We start from the raw sequence: 16,126 nt of genomic DNA, 5'->3' as shown, positions 1-16,126 counted from the left end.
TTATATTCTTATAAAACACTATATTTAGAATCACTGAGATAACCAATATAAGGCCTAAAAATAGAAATTATTCTTATAGAGTGGTGTGGAGGGAGAGGAGAAGTGGGTGTGAAAAACACTGGCTTTAATTGTGTATCTTTTGGTACTGTTTTATTTTTAATTTTTTATCTATAACTTTGATTTTAAACTTTTTAAGAAAATCATTTTAGCATGGTGCACTGGGTGTTATATGCAAATAATGAATCATGGAACATTGCATCAAAAACTGGGGATGTACTGTATGGTGACTAATGTAACAAAATAAAAATTATTAAAAAATCATTTTAGTTTCTTTTGAGGAAATGAATTGCTTAAGAGTTTCACTATACAGACTACTTACAGGGATTTTGCAATAGTTGAGGGGAGAGAAAATGGTTTTTCTCTGCAAGTAGTAGAAAATCAAGTGATCCAAGTCTGAAAAAAAGAAGTGGGAAGATAGCAGTGAAAAAAGGAAGAAAGAATTAGAACAGAACATTTATAGGGTGGAGATCCTTGATGTAGACAAAAGTTGATGAATACATTAAATTCAGGTGATTGGCCTACTTGTGTAAGGTGTTTTTTTAATGCTTGTCTAACAGTTATTTGAGGAAAATATATCTAGTTCATCTCAGGGCCTGAAAATTAGCCCAGGGAACAACCAGATGTGTTCAGAGAGAGTCCTTGTCTAACCCAGACTCTGCCCCTGACATACACACTTTCCTCGCCAATGAGAATAGAACACTGGAAACAGAGCTGGAGGGTGTGCAACCTCATTAAAGAATTCTTAGGACATGGAACGAAGTTAAGCCGTTCTACCTATATGCTTGAGGAATAAACAGTGATATTCCCATGCAGTGTTCCGGTTCCTTCAAAGACACACAATTAAAGAAAAGCAGTAAATATTATATGATCATATTTGTCATGTTAATGCTCCAGTTGGTAGGCTCCAAAGGTAATAGGGCCTCCTGGAGTACACCTGTGAATAGAACTCAATGTCCTTGAGACAAATATTACATACACTAGTTACCAGATCACTTGTACTGACAACTATGAACTTACTGCTCTACTTATTTGCTATGTGTTTTTGATTCCCTTTTCCCTTTTAAAAAATTTCACCCAAACAATATTCAGACAAGTTAGGTAGTTTGTAGACATTAAGGAAGGTGTTTGAATAAAAAAACAAATGATAGAATTTTTCTGTAAAACCAAATGTTATGAACCTCCGGGCAAATTTTCTTCAGTGGATTCAAAACATAACCCTGCAGTCCAAACAGCAATGGTATATAAAGTAGCAAACCAAAACAACACAGGTGGCCTTAGAAACAAGAAAGGCATCTCTGTGGACCAAGAACAGAGCTGATACATAAAGCTGTAAGGCTGAAGCCACAGATGTGCTGGGCTCTGAGTCTGGAAGCAAGTAGTGATAGTAGGAATTAATCTCCTGCAGGGTAAAGAGCACTGAAATTGTCATGCAGGACAGGGGAGCACTGCTTTAAGCTGCTTAAAAATACCCTGCACTCATGAAAGAAGTTAGAAAAAATATTTTACCAACTTGGGTCTGCAGCTTTTAGCAGGATATAGCCCATCATTGCTGGAAGATATGAACAGAGTCTAACAGTGCACACACTGAAACACGGTGGCACTGCTTAGTGTGCTTAGTCACTGCATGTGAGACATCCTCACAGTCCACACAATGGAGATTCCCTCGCAGTGGCCTCCAATGGCATTGTGGCAAGCCCCAGGGATAAGTGGGGGCAGTTGCAAAGTTTCTAAAGAGGGGTAGTGATATCCTCAGTAATAACTTATTCTCTGTATTCACTCTGGAGTTTAACCAGAAGATAGAAAGTAAAAAAAGACATATAAAAAAATCTCTATTTAAAATTACACTAGCAGAAAAATTCTAAAACACATTAAAAAATCCAAAGTTCAGAAAAGTAACCAAAAAAATTAACCATCAAAACATTAATTCACTTTGGTTGAAATTAATTTTATGTAACCATTTGACAATGACTTTTAGGTAATTATATAGCACACTCTGGGTAGTAAGTGAAAGAAGTATTCCCTTTTAAAATCAGCAAAAGCGGGGCGCCTGGGTGGCACAGCGGTTAAGCGTCTGCCTTCGGCTCAGGGCGTGATCCCGGCGTTATGGGATCGAGCCCCACATCAGGCTCCTCCGCTGTGAGCCTGCTTCTTCCTCTCCCACTCCCCCTGCTTGTGTTCCCTCTCTCGCTGGCTGTCTCTATCTCTGTCGAATAAATAAATAAAATCTTTTAAAAAATAAAATAAAATCAGCAAAAGGTTATGATTTGAAAAGAGAAATTAAATAAGAAGAAATGAATGTAGGAAGAACTAATTAGAAATCTTGGGATGAAAAAGTATAGTCACTGATTTTCAAACACTCAACGTTAAATATTTGCTAAGAAAGAGAGAGAGAGAGACTGAGATTAATTGAGATGAATAAAAGAAAAGAAGCATGAACCTCAGTTTTTTACAGCCAACAAGCAGGCTGATAAATCTGGTCAGTGGCCAAAGAAGAAATATTCTCCAGTGTCCTCTTCAGAAGTGATTGGGGAAGATAGTAGAAAAAGGACACAGGAGAGAGCAGAACTAGTCACCATAGGGAAAAATGGACTAGGGAGCCATCCCTAGGATTTGAAACTGGATATATTGATCAAGATATATTTCCTAGCCACAGGGAAAAGGGACCTGGCAATATTTGCTCAATGGGATTCAACCTTGCTATGGGCCATTGGCTGCTGTGTGTCTTTTCTCGTTTCTTCTTTTGAATGGGAGAGTTGGGTGCACTTATCTGGCACATGTTTCATCGTTGTATGTCGAGTGAGTGGGAAGCAGATAACTTGTCTGTTTAGGATTGGAGTCGCATCCAAATGTGACACAGATAGTAAGGTCCTGGATTTAGAGCTCAGTGCCTTTATTGGATGAGTCTTTTGGGGTATGATAGGGAAGGGTTGAGTGAACTTTGTGTGTGGTAGAAATGTAATAATTATAACCAAGAGGGTGGCCTGTGGTAGATTTCATTATTGTTCCTAATGTTTGACCCCCCCCACACACATCCACACCCACTATCATGAGACTTTGCAGTTCCTCCAACTAGAGGTGGAGTACATTTCTCCATCTCACAGATTTTGAGCTTTGCGTGTGCCTTACTATGGCCATTAGAATATTAACAGATGTCATATGATTAGGGACTTGAAATGTTCTAGCAAGGTTGGGCTTGATCCCTTTCACTTTTGCCATTGCTCCGGGTAGCCTACTGGTTCCAGAATTATGTGACATGTGTGTAAATTCACAGTCTGGAACCAAACCCATCTGAGCCCAGCTGAGATTAGCCAAACTATAATCAATTCTAAGATGCATAATACGTAAATAATGGCTTTCTGTTACAGTCCACTGATTTGGGGATTTTTTTTAAAAGAAATATCATTATGATGATATTTGAATAAAATATTCTCTTACAACACAGAAAAATTAATTCAAGACAGTTTACAGATACAAATATGAAATGAAGATATGAATTTTTAACTAAGCACAAATAAAGTAAAATATTTTAAGAATTTTTGGAGAATAAACCAGATGGTACAAAACATAAAAATTATTAATTTTCTTATATTTAATTTTAAAACTCTGCCTAACAAAAGACATCAAATATTATAAATTACAAAGCACAGTCTTGGAGAAGATATTTGAAATGCTTAGTGATTAAGCTCATCAAAATATTATTATTCAGAGTAGATATAGGAAAAACACAATAAGAGAAAGTTACACAAATAATAGAAAAATTGACAAAGGATATGAATAGGCTGTTCACAAAGAAGAAATGGAAATGGCTACTAGTCACCTAGAAAGATGTTAAATCTTGCTAATGATCAAGGAAATTTAGAATAAAATACAATGAGATATTTTGTATTTATCAGATTGGCGAAATTAAACAAAAATCTTGGTGAGGATGTGGACTGATGGACTCTCATATAATTATGGTGGGAGGAATGTAAATTGACACAACCACCTTGGAGAATATTTGGTATGGTGTAGTGAGAACCAAATCCAGCATAATTTCCTGTTCTGGTGTTAAACAACAGTGGCATCGAGCATACTTTTTTTTTTTAATTGTAGATTTTCTTTATTTTTTCAATTAAAGTATAGTTCGCATACAATATTATATTAATTTCAGGTGCACAACATAGTGATTCAATAATTATATACATTATAAAATTCAAGCATACTTTTCTGTCCCTATGTTAGGCAAGTCTGAGATCAGTCATACTTTTTGCTTTGTTAAGTAATACTTAGCTGCTTGCTTCAGGGAAATATTTTCTTCTGAAAGATAAGACTATGAGGCTACAAAAATAAGTTACTTAACAAGACTAATAGCTTGCCCATCAAGACTTGCTTCAGGAGTCTTGTCTCATGACACCTATCAGTTCAAAGCTCGTATGTCATAAACTGTCCAATCCAAACTAGTTCCATGCCATGCAAGATAAACCTTAAAATCACCCAGCTCAGGTCCTAAAACCATATAAATACCATTTCTAATTTCCCTATTTTGAGGTATTATTAAGACTCTGCTATGGTAGTGTTTTTCCTTACTACAGTAGGCCTAAGAAACTTAGCTTTGCTTGATCAACAGTGGGTTTTGTTTTTTGTTTTTTGTTTTGGACGGGGCTGGGGGGACCTATACTAGTAAAGTTAAATATTCATATACTACATGACTGAGGGATTCCATTTTCAAGTATACAACCTAAAGTGGTATCATTCAAACTATGAATTTAGACTCATTAGTAAAATAGGAAATCAACATGGCGAATCACAGTCCACATTTGTTTGTTTTTAGAATAGGATTGATCAGACAAGAATGGAAAAGAATGGAATGGAATAAAGTACAATAAACAATAAATAATAAAAATAGTAAAACAATAGAAGGTTGTTTCGTGAAATTCTGGTTTCAGTATACATAGAACTGTGTGTATATGCATGGGTACAAGTGCGTATTAAGCCACTGCCTTAAATAAACCCTTGCATATGTATGTAAGGAGTTATTGCGAAACATTTATAATAAAAAAACTAGGAACAATCTCAATCATCACCAAAAAATAGATAATAAATATTTATGTACGTAGTGAATGCTATACAGCAGTTAAAACAAATGAACCAGAGTTGTACATTATTACAAATAAATCTCAAAAACATTGAGTGAAAAAGCAAATTATATAATTTATATACATAATAGGAAAAACTGCATTAAACAGTGCTTGGGAATATAATAATCTAGAAAATATGATGTAAAAGTATAAAAATTGAAATAATCACAAAATTTAGGGCAGTGGTTTTCTGTGCAAAGTTTGAGAGTAGGGTGAGGAGTGAGGGAATGAGGAAGCAAGGAAATGAGGGAAGGTCATGAGAGGAAGTGAGAGAGAGAGGAGGGGAAGGTATTGAAGAGATAAACAGGCAGACTCAAGTGTCTTGGTATTTTGATTTCTTAAAAAAAATCTGAGGCCATTATGGCAAAATGTTAAAATGTTAAAGTTTGGTGTGGGGAATAGTACTGAGTGTTTTTCTATGGTGCAGGCATTGTTCCAAACACTTTACGTATTTTATTTGCAAAACGATTTGTTAATATTTACCCTATATTTCTTGGTATGTTTGAACTACTTCAAAATTTGAAAAATAGAAGCAGAGGGAAAACGTTGTATTAAATCTAAGTGGTGGGAATATGGATATCCATTATGCTATTCTCTATAATTTTCTGTATGGTTGAAATTTTTCACTTAAAAAAAGCAAGTTTTAAAAAATCACTTGGTTTGATAGGACTGATAATTAATCCTTTATCTGAAACCCTAGAATATAGGGAATGCATTGAAATGTTTATGATGACCTGTGCACAGGTTGGTTTTTTCTCACCAGAGTTCCATTAGTCATTTTGTAAAGAATCTGATTGGTTATCTTAGATTGTAAAGAGGGTAGCTCTCCTTGGAGGAAGTGCACCAAGTTGCTCCAGAGCCATATTCACCCAACCCTGTACCATTCATTCTCCATTTCTTTTCTCTTCTCCTCCAAATAACCAAAAGCCACATCCAGAAATAGTGACAGAGAAAGTTCCCATGCCTTCTTGGAGAAAAGGGCTGGATCTAAAGAAAACAAAAATCAAAAATATCACAATGGGTGGGCTGTGGGAAATAAAAGATTGCTTCAGGGCGAGGCATCATTGGAACAGCCCTTCCTTTTGGCCTTTACATCTGGAATGTCTTTACCAATCTGAGGGTGAAATCTCAATTGGTTTTATTATAAGATAAAACAGTCAACATCAGAATTATTCATAAACTTCAAATGAGTTATGACTGGACAACCAGCTCTCTGAGTGGGATGTGTAGTTTCTCTCTGAGTGGAACAGTTGTTTGATGAAACTGGTAAACTAGCCTCTTATTTTAGTATCATGTAAACAGAGTCCAATTCTCTTCCCAGCTCTGTGTCTTCCTTCTTGGAAAAACTCGGCTAAAAGTCTGGCTTTAGATACAAAACTGGAGTCATGGTTCCAATGCTTGAATACTCTAAGCAATATCATATCCTTCTTGGTCTTTTCCATAAATGAGTAAGGATTTTGTTTTGTTTTTTTTTAAAGAATAAAAATAATAAATAGATTTTAAAAAATGGTTTTGAAGCCTGTACTCGAAAGTACAATGTGGGGCTCAATTCAATAAAAATATGAAGTATTTATTAATAAGAAAAATAACAATGTTAATAGTAATCCAGAACAATCTTTATTGACTGGTTACTCTATCCCAAGTACTCTTCCAAACATTTTACAAACTCATAACAACACTATGAGATAAGTAATTATTACTCCCATTTTATAACTGAGGAACCGAGGCTTAGAGAAATTAATTTGCCCAGATAGCAAAATCGATGGAGCATAGTGGAGTTTAGAGGTGATATGTTGTTCAACCCCTTCTTCTTACGTGTGAGAACTGGAGGTCTTAGCGGGGTTGCATTATTAACAAGAGGACGTCCTCTTGGGTTCGGGAGATTACATTATTCTCTCCATGGATGGAAGGGGACACTGTTCTAGGCCTCTAGTTCAGCTAAATTAACACTCAGCTAAATTAACACTAAAGTAACACCTTTGCCTCTAAATGAGAAAACTTAGGAGCAGAGAGGCTAAATAACTTGTTCACAATCAGGCATCCAGGGCCACGATATAAAAGTTCAAATCTGTCTCTAGACTCAGCCTGATTTCTTGACTATGGATTTGGATTTCTCCATCAATTTTTTTCTTTGATTGATTTTAATTTGCTTTAATTTCATGTTTTGCAATTTTCATTAAAAGTGGGTTCGCTCTTCCATTCAGCCTCCAGGGTAAGTTCTTTTGAGAGAAATCCCAATTTTAATTATATTTCATTGATCATTTTACCATAAGGATTTCACCAAAATAAACCTCTAATGTGATGGGGAGCTGGGGATGATACAAACCCTTTGAGTTTTCCTGCAGGTTTATGACAGCATATCCAATAGGACTTCTTCTTCTGTTTTTTGTTTTGTTTTTTTTTTTTTTTTGCTTTTTTCTTCAGCTTTATTGAGATACAATTGACATACACCATTTTGTAATTTTAAAGTGTACACTGTGTCAATTTGATACATTTATATATTGCAAAATGATTATTGCCGTAGCATTAGGTAACAATTCCATCCTGTCACATAATTACCATTTCTTTTTTGTGGTGAGAACATTTTCTAAAATTTTATTTATGTATTTATCTTCCAGTGACTTTTTAAATTCATTTTTTCCTGTAGAACAGAATTTAACTTAAAAAAGCAAGCTGAGGAAGGGACAGAGGGGGACAGAAGGGACAGAGACTGTCCCTTCAGGAAGGCACAGTGTGTCTTCGTATATCTTTTTAGTTAGTATCTCTTTGCTATGCTGTGTATCTATAATATCATTAATGTGGCCATATATACTTATATCTATTGAATAAATGGTGTTTATTTTACTATTTTATGTACGGCACATTTACATTTTTATGTAGGCAATTTTATGTAGTTGATCGACTACCTTAATTTTTACTATACTGTTTGTCTCGTGTGTCGTTTACGAAGGTCTTTCTGACTTTTAAATGATCCTCGATGTCTGTAGTTAATTTAAATGTAAAACTCCACCGTAATCTATGTAGCCATCACCTCTTACCGGAAATTCAGTTCATTTTTAGTTTCAGTATTATAAATAAAACTACAGCAAATATCCTATCAGCTAGGTTTTGGTGTATATTTTGTGAGGATAAATTCCTGGAAATGGAATTATTTTGTCAAAAATGTGTACGCTACTTTGATACACATTGATAAACTTCATAAAGTGTATAACAATTGCTGTATGTTATTAAGTTCAGTCTCTCATACCAAAATACACACAATGTTATTTGCCAATTTGATAGATCAGAATAGCACCTTATTTTAATGTGCCCGCCTATGAGTATGAGTGAGGTTAAACTCCTTTTGTATACTTCCTAGCCTCCTGGTATACTCTACACATTTTCCCCTTTTTATAAGTTTTGCTGATTTCCTGTTGACATGTTTGTATTTTGTTATTTATAAGATTTGTTTAACACAGTAGTTATCATCTCTTGGATTAAATGATGAATGTTAGACCGGGCTTCTCACTGGTGAGATGAAAGCGATGTGGATTGGCTAAAACATTTGAGGAAGCCTCCCAAGCCTGGCCTAGAAAAAGCCTAATAATCTAGAGAGGCCTACAGACCCCTCTAGGGGTATCCAAGGCCTGCCCTCCACAGCACTGATTGTAGCCTCTGGATTAGGATTCCTGGTTGCCTGATAGTGACTCTGAGTCATTTGGTGTTTCTATCTCAAGTGAACATTTTATACATAAGAGTCAGAGCTCCTTTTTGTTTTAGGATAAGAAGACTTCCAGAATGGTTTTATGACCATTTCTCCTTATTTGTTAATAAACATCTACACAATGAATATCCATATGCATGACAGACTCTAGTCGGAGACTCACTTTCCTTCCAAGAGGATAATCCTCACTAATCCCACATTTCCTTGGCAGTCACCATAAAGAACATAAAACTGTGTATGACCAGATTGGTGAGATCAGTCCACAAGACAGACCTGTATCAGACCCACCAGTGAACATTTTGAAAATGTTTCTGTACTTTCGTTGGATTGTTTTTCTAGATTGGGGATACCTGTAAAGAATGAGATCCAATTTACCTACAGTTGGGGGAGGAAACAATATTTCTCCTTGTCATCTTTTTCTTTTGGAAAGGAGAAATTATTTAAGTAATTCAAGGGCACTTGTGTCTCCAACATTTTCTCTCTCACCCTCTCACCTATGTCACCTCAAAGAACATTTGTAAATAGACAACTGAGTTAGGATGTCTGTTTTGAGAAATTATAGCTATCAAGTAAGTCCCAAGTCCTGCTAACTCAGCACTGCAGTTTATTGAGGTTGCTTCTGTTCTCTGTTGGTTGATTCTGAACACTGACTTGAATTCATTTTCAGTTTGCCCCCTCCCCACCCCCTATAGTTTCCTTATGGTTTGTAAGATTCAAAGTGTAAGAAACTCTGTGGTGGTGACACCTGCTTCCCTCTCCATGTTCTTTACCAAAGCATGACCTGCTCAGGATTAGTGGAATTACTAATCCTGTTCTGGGTTTATTTTAGAAAACCAAGTATATTATATCTGGATCCTCATCATCCAGGAAGTGCCCCAGACTTAAAATGGAACCTTTAAAAGTGTGTTAACAAAGCAGTTATTGTAATGGAACAGATGAAAAGAGTAAAACTCCCTTTTACCCCAAGTTCATAGAAATCAAAAGCAGAAACAAGTTAAATGCCCTGTGACTCACTGTGAGTTCTGATTTCCTGCTTCTGTTTCTGCTCATAATCTTTGCCTGGGAAGGAGAGGCCTTCACATTTTTTATGTGGTCACCCACAGAACACATATACCACGAAGTAGGCCTAAAGATGATCTTCTCTTGGTTGTCTGAGGCTTTGGAGTCTCATGTGATCCTTCTATTGCTAAGGAGACCTGAGGAGAGAGGTTGGCCTGGTTTTCTTCTTGCCATCAGAGAGCCTGAGGTGAACATAAACCAACCCGCTCCTCAGGAATAAGGCACAGGCCACTCGGTTCAGCACTAACAGTCACACCCTGACTGGTCCACCTATGAAGGAAACAAACATCTATGTCGTGTGAATGTGAGAACTCCCACATCTTCCTTGACTAGTAAGTGGCTGCTAAAACTCAACTGTCTGAGCTTTCCTTCTGCTGCTTAAGATTATGATTACTATGCAGATGTTTTGGGGACAGGGGAAAATGGGGAACGGAGTAGATGGAACTAACATTTGAAATCCTGCTTTGTGCCAGGACCTAAGCTCATTAGAATTTATATTTGCTAAACATTTAATTCTCACCCCTCTGTCAGGTAGACACTGTCTCTCTTCTAGAACTGAGGGAATTGGGTCTTGAAGACAATCAGTTAGTAAATGGTGGATCAAGGATTTGAACCCTAACCTCCCTGACTCTGGAGTCCTTGATGTTTAGGAGAGATACACATAAAACTGCTACCAGCCATTCACAGTTGTGTATTGATTTGGAGAGGAATTAGCAGAACATCTGACTTGGAGAATATGAGAAGTGCAATGATAATGGTAAAAGAAACCTCTAGAGTAGCTGAAAACAATTCTTAGCTTCCTTGCAATTTTGCTGCAGAGCCTGGGTAGGGCTTTCTCTCCTCCAGGGCTCACGTGTCTACTACCTAATGCCTGATCCAAGTAAGGATGTTCTGAGGGAAAAAAACAAAAAACAAACAGCAACAACAACAAAAAACCACGTCATTATGTGCAAAGAGCAACATCAAGCAAAAGCCTGTCTTTCTAATATTCCCCAGATAACATCAATGATATATAGGAGTTTAGTAATGAGGCACGGATTTGTGATAGAATAAACAGCTTATAATGTGCCACTGTGTAACTGGGATCTGGCAGCTTAACCAGACAAACATTTTTAGATTAGGAGATCAGAAAGGTGTCAGGAGAGACTTGGAAAGTGCCCCACACATTTATATTTGTGTCACTCTTTAGGTATGTTTTGAAGTTTGAAAGAACAGATGTGTCTGGCTTCTTTGGTGGAGAGAACCCTGGACTTGAAGGGAGAAGAGCAGTGTGGGAGTTCCGGCCTTACCACTTATTAGCACTGCAGGGGGGGTTCCAAGCAAGGCTGTGAGCTCAGGCAAGAGTCCCAGAGTCCACCAGATCCCAGAGAGTGCTCAGAGGGTGTTACACCTCAGAGTTTGTCTTAACTTGAGGCAACACAGCTGGGCTTTCGTAGTCCAATCAGTCAGTCTTGGGCTAAGGGCTTTCAAGGAGCTGCTGAAAAAGAAAACAGACCCAAATCTGAGCTCTATCACTTACTAAAGCTGTTACCACAGGGAAATTTCACCTAATCTCTTAGTTTCCCCATCTCTGATCATCACAGGCTAATTAGGCTCAAAGGAGAGAATGAATGTAAATGTTTGTCCATTTCCATGAATACAGTAAGTACTCAGAGTTGGTATTCTGAGCCTCCGTTTCCCATTTCTGAAATTTTAGTCATAATAATTAAAGTATACAGATGAATAATTTCATACATAGTAAGGTAAATTTTATTATTTCTTTTAGTTCTAATATCTGATGAAATCACAGCCTTGCCTACAATTCCTAATGTCTAAACAGTGCTCTTGGGAGATGCTGAAAGACATTTTGTGGGACTAGAGGTAAAAGCAAATTGGTCCTAGGGGTGCGGCTATTGGTCCCCTTACCCTAAATGTAGCAGAGCTTCAGATACAGGCCTTTATAATTCCAGACCAGCCTGGGATGTTTATTTTCTATGAATAAAAATAATGGCGCATGATTTTTCTCTAAACACCTATCAGGTCCTGGTCTTGGAATTCATCCTGAGCCACAGAAGGGAGAAGCTTAACATAAAAAAGTTTACAGAATGTGTTCTCATTTAGTCCCTGTATCTACTTTGCAATTTAAGGAGAATAACTGCTTTTGGAAACATATTTGTTTTAGGGAAAATGATAGCAATGATGAGGCCCGTGTTGAACAGCCAGGATTTGGGATAAGGCTGACTCTGTGTCTGGGTGTCTAGCAGCTATGGAAACAGGCACAGAGAATAGAAATAGCCCATGGCCAGAAGCATATCCAGTGCGACTGGGTCTACATCAAAAGGACCTATAAACTGTATAAAAACACAAGTGCAAATGAGAACTTTTAACACCTGAATAAAGGTCACCAACTGTTTAACCATCTCTGAGTCCTGGTGGCAGAAAGTCAAGTCTGAAGATAATGATTGTTTCCTTACTTGTGATGGGTACAGCTTTGGGAATTTGATGCTACAGATTATGTAAGTTTGACCTTAGGACAGACCAGTTACAACAACAAAGAAGAAGTGTGCAGAGCAATTTAAGTGGCTTTCATCTCTTCCTAGAGCAGAGCCAGGAGGCCCAATGTGATTGCGCAAAGAAGATGTTTATCCTAAAGGCTTGTGGAATAACTGAGTTTCACCTTCATTCCATGGGGTGTGAAGTCCAAGGCATCACTCACTTAACAGAATTCAGTATGGCAGGACAAAAAAGATGTTTTCATAAACAGCACCTGAAGTAGGTATGAGTAGAGCAGGGAGTATATTGCATATCTAGGAGCAATGAGCTCACCGTTGTGGCTGAAATAAAGGTGGGACAATAAATATTTTTAAATGTAAAGAGATGGGGTTAGAGAAGATTGCAAATGATGCCAGACTAAGAATTTGTGCTTTATTTTACTGGGGAGCCTCCAAAGACTTTGGGGATGTGAACTGGAATGAAGGAAGGAGGTTAATCTGTTTCTGGCACATGAAATGATTTGGAACGGAGAGGAGGCTGAGGATAAGAAGACTGGTCAGGAAACAGTTTTGATAAACGAGACTGAGAGTGCCCTGTTGGGTGGAAGGGAAAACGGAGAGATGCAGCATATTAAATGGAGCTGGGGAGGGATTTGCCTGGGTGCTTGTGTCTAGGTGAGAGATAACAAGAACTAGGAGTTGAGACCAGCTCCCTGCTTCTGTGGAGGAGCCTGCAACAGATACAACTGGGCACCTGCGGGAAGCAGACAGCTTGCCAGAGTAAGTTCCCTAAGTAATAGGACAGAATTTTATATTGTGATTAGACACAAACCTGGAGAGGCTCCAGGTTCTGCTAAGACCTTCAAGGAGATAAGCACTTCTAGCCAGGACCACGCCATCCTAATGATTTCTGGAGAAGCCAAAAATGTAAAAATCTACTCATTTTGCCATAGTACCATAGCCACTACCTCTAGAAAGATCCAGTTTCCCACATGCTGCTTCCTGTGCTTCCATACTTCTGGGGGAGAAACTCCTTTACATTTGACCACTTCCAAAACCCACCATTCTCTGAGGGACAGCAACAGCTGGAATGTCACCAGGGCTCAGAGAATTCATACTACTGACAGGCAAATGAGTTAATATTCATTTTAGGTTTCTATGATCAATGATAGTGTATAAAGATTTTTTAATGTCAAAAGTAATGTGTGGGAAAAGTAATCAATTTGAAGGAAACATTCATATTTTTTCCATATAACCTTCTCAAAAGTAAGTATGAATTTGTAGCCACAACACCCATTAATGAAATAAAAGCAGTAATGAGAGGAGAAATAAAGTGCTTAGCATAATTCTTGGTTCATGATAAAAGAAATGGCATCCACTGTTAATCATGATTTAGAGTGATTGAATAAAATCTAAAAGAAAAGGTCTAACTTCTGTTGGACATTTAGGACTAAAGTTCATGAGAGAATCTGTGGCAGGAATGATGATTTGAAAGTCATCTGCATAGCAGGAATAGTAGAAATTATGAATGGAGGTTTCCATGCTTGCCTGGAACTTGTATGTTAACAAAATAGAGTCCTCAAACCCAATTCTTAGGGATATGGAAGCGGTGGAGCAAGTAGAAACAGGCTGGAAGCTATTAGAAAGGAGGAAGACCCCAGGACAATGTGGGGTCTTAGAAGTCAAGGGAGAAAATGAAGCCAAGGTCTCACTGATTGAGAAACATAAAAAACTGGGAAGGCTACGGGAAAGCAGTTCAAAGATGCTTCTGCATACTGTAAATCACATCTTTTAGTGGTGGGCACTAGGAACTGTGGACTGACATGCTCTTGCTAGAGCTCCCAGCGAGGCAAGACTTCTGCCATTTGCTTAATGCTGTGTTTCCTGGGCCCTAGATCTGAAACCTTAAAATGTGTAGTATTTATTTAGTATTAGAACCATGTTCTGAGGATGCTTTTTCTGGAGCTGTTTTGAGACCACAGAACTGAAAAAGTTTTGAGATGAAATGCTAGCCTTGTACCCAGGTTGGCCCGTCATTCTTTCCATTTAAAGCCACTGGTAATATGGTTGCAAGATGTATTTTGCCCATTTTTTAAAAGCCATTTTCTACTTTCCAACCACCAAAATATGTTGGGAGTGTCATAATTGTTTTTCTCTTTGGAACTTTAGAAAATATTGTTTTTATAATAGAAATAGCATTTCTTTAATTTTTTTTTCTTTTTTTAATCGCCAACGGCTGCCATACCAAACCACGGACTTGGCTCATTTATATTTCCAGTTCTAGCTTGTGCTAAAATTTCTGGCAGATGAGTTTTGTGGGACTGCCCAAAGTATTTCTGAGGAGGTTTATCTCAGAGGCTAGTCAGATGAAAGACTGAAAAATTAAAAAGGACTTCAATGCATTAATTCGGGTAAAGCATTTAGAATAGGATTATGCACGTGGTAAGCATATATGAGTGCTGGTTATTATTACTAAGGCCTTCTAAGATGATGTAGCATCAGAGGCCAAAATGGACCAAGAAAGGCCACCTATTCTTATGATAGGATAAGTGCTCCCCAAGGATCCCAAACAAAGGATTGTTAGAGTTTAAAAGACTTCCAGGAAGCTGTTAAAAGATGACAGCACCAGGGGTGATAAGCTAGGTTTGTAAAGGATTGGCCATTTGGCAGTTGGATAAGCTTACCTACGAAACGTATCATGGAGTGGGAGGTGCAAGAGGTTAGGATTATTAAAACCTAGTTATAATACTTACCTGGCAGGGGTGACACCATGATCAAGCAGGTGGTTTTCCCAGGCTGAGGCTTTCCATTGCACTGAGGATGTGCTGACACCTGCGATTTCCCCAAATGTGGGAAACTCGACTGCATAATTTGTGGTAGTGGGGGACTGTTTGTGCTCTCCCCTGATTAAAAAAAATAATAAAAAAAAAATAAAAATAAAACGTAGTTTTAGGATCCATATCCTTTGAAAGTGGTTTGCTCATAATTGAAATATAAAGGTACTTGGAATTAGCATAGAAAGAAAATGTTGAGACCCTGAAAAGAGCATGATTTTCGAACATTTAGAAGTTGTCAAAAATGTGAAGAGAGATGAATAAGTGAGCCTCCACTTAGGATTCTTTCTGTGTGCCTTTATTTAATTGCTTTCACGGCCTCCACGTTTTCTTGAAGTAGGGCAGTGTGATTGGAACATTTATATATAAATGATATGGTTTCTGCAGATCATCAGTAAGTATTTGGATACCTGTTTGTACAAGAATTTGCTCTGAGATGTATGAAAATCACTATCATAGTAGTCAATCATAAACTTCTCTCATTTAGATCATTGTGAAAGGTACAAAGAATGTATCACAGGATGTCAGATAAGTGGAAGACAGAGGGTGCCCTCCCAAAATTTACAAGCTAACTGTGTCCAATCTAACCAATGAAATAATATGTCTAAGAGTCTTAGAAGAGAGTTGGGAGTACCAGACAAATGTTGAGTGAAGATGAAGGAAATAGGGGAAGAGTAGATAGGATATTTTGGAGTTAGTGAAACTTCCTTGCAGATTAACTATAGAGCAAGACATGACTTAGATTCTTAAAAAATTGATGATGAGAAATTAAAAACAACTTTCAGCAAACCTAGCCCACCCCTTACCTGGAACTCCAGTAGCCTTAAGGAGCCCATTCCCAGGGTAGAATCCCACAAAAGAAATAGCTAGTTCTCACAGGGA

General features: G+C 37.6%; 1 long non-coding RNA gene and 1 other non-coding gene across 2 annotated transcripts in view; both read left to right on the top strand.

The window, feature by feature from the left end:
* The window catches only part of LOC123804113 (uncharacterized), a 439,047-nt gene that overhangs the window by 189,707 nt on the left and 233,214 nt on the right, over nucleotides 1–16,126 (top strand). The window lies entirely within an intron of this gene.
* LOC123776496 (U1 spliceosomal RNA) lies at nucleotides 15,156–15,316 on the top strand. The gene has a single exon (XR_006775370.1). It is a non-coding gene; the product is annotated as a U1 spliceosomal RNA (small nuclear RNA).

This window comes from Ursus americanus, chromosome 36 (genome assembly GCF_024610735.1).
Source record: "Ursus americanus isolate L20-20 chromosome 36, mUrsAme1.1.p, whole genome shotgun sequence".
Classification (NCBI taxonomy): domain Eukaryota; kingdom Metazoa; phylum Chordata; class Mammalia; order Carnivora; family Ursidae; genus Ursus; species Ursus americanus.
This window is presented reverse-complemented; position numbering and strand designations above follow the sequence as displayed.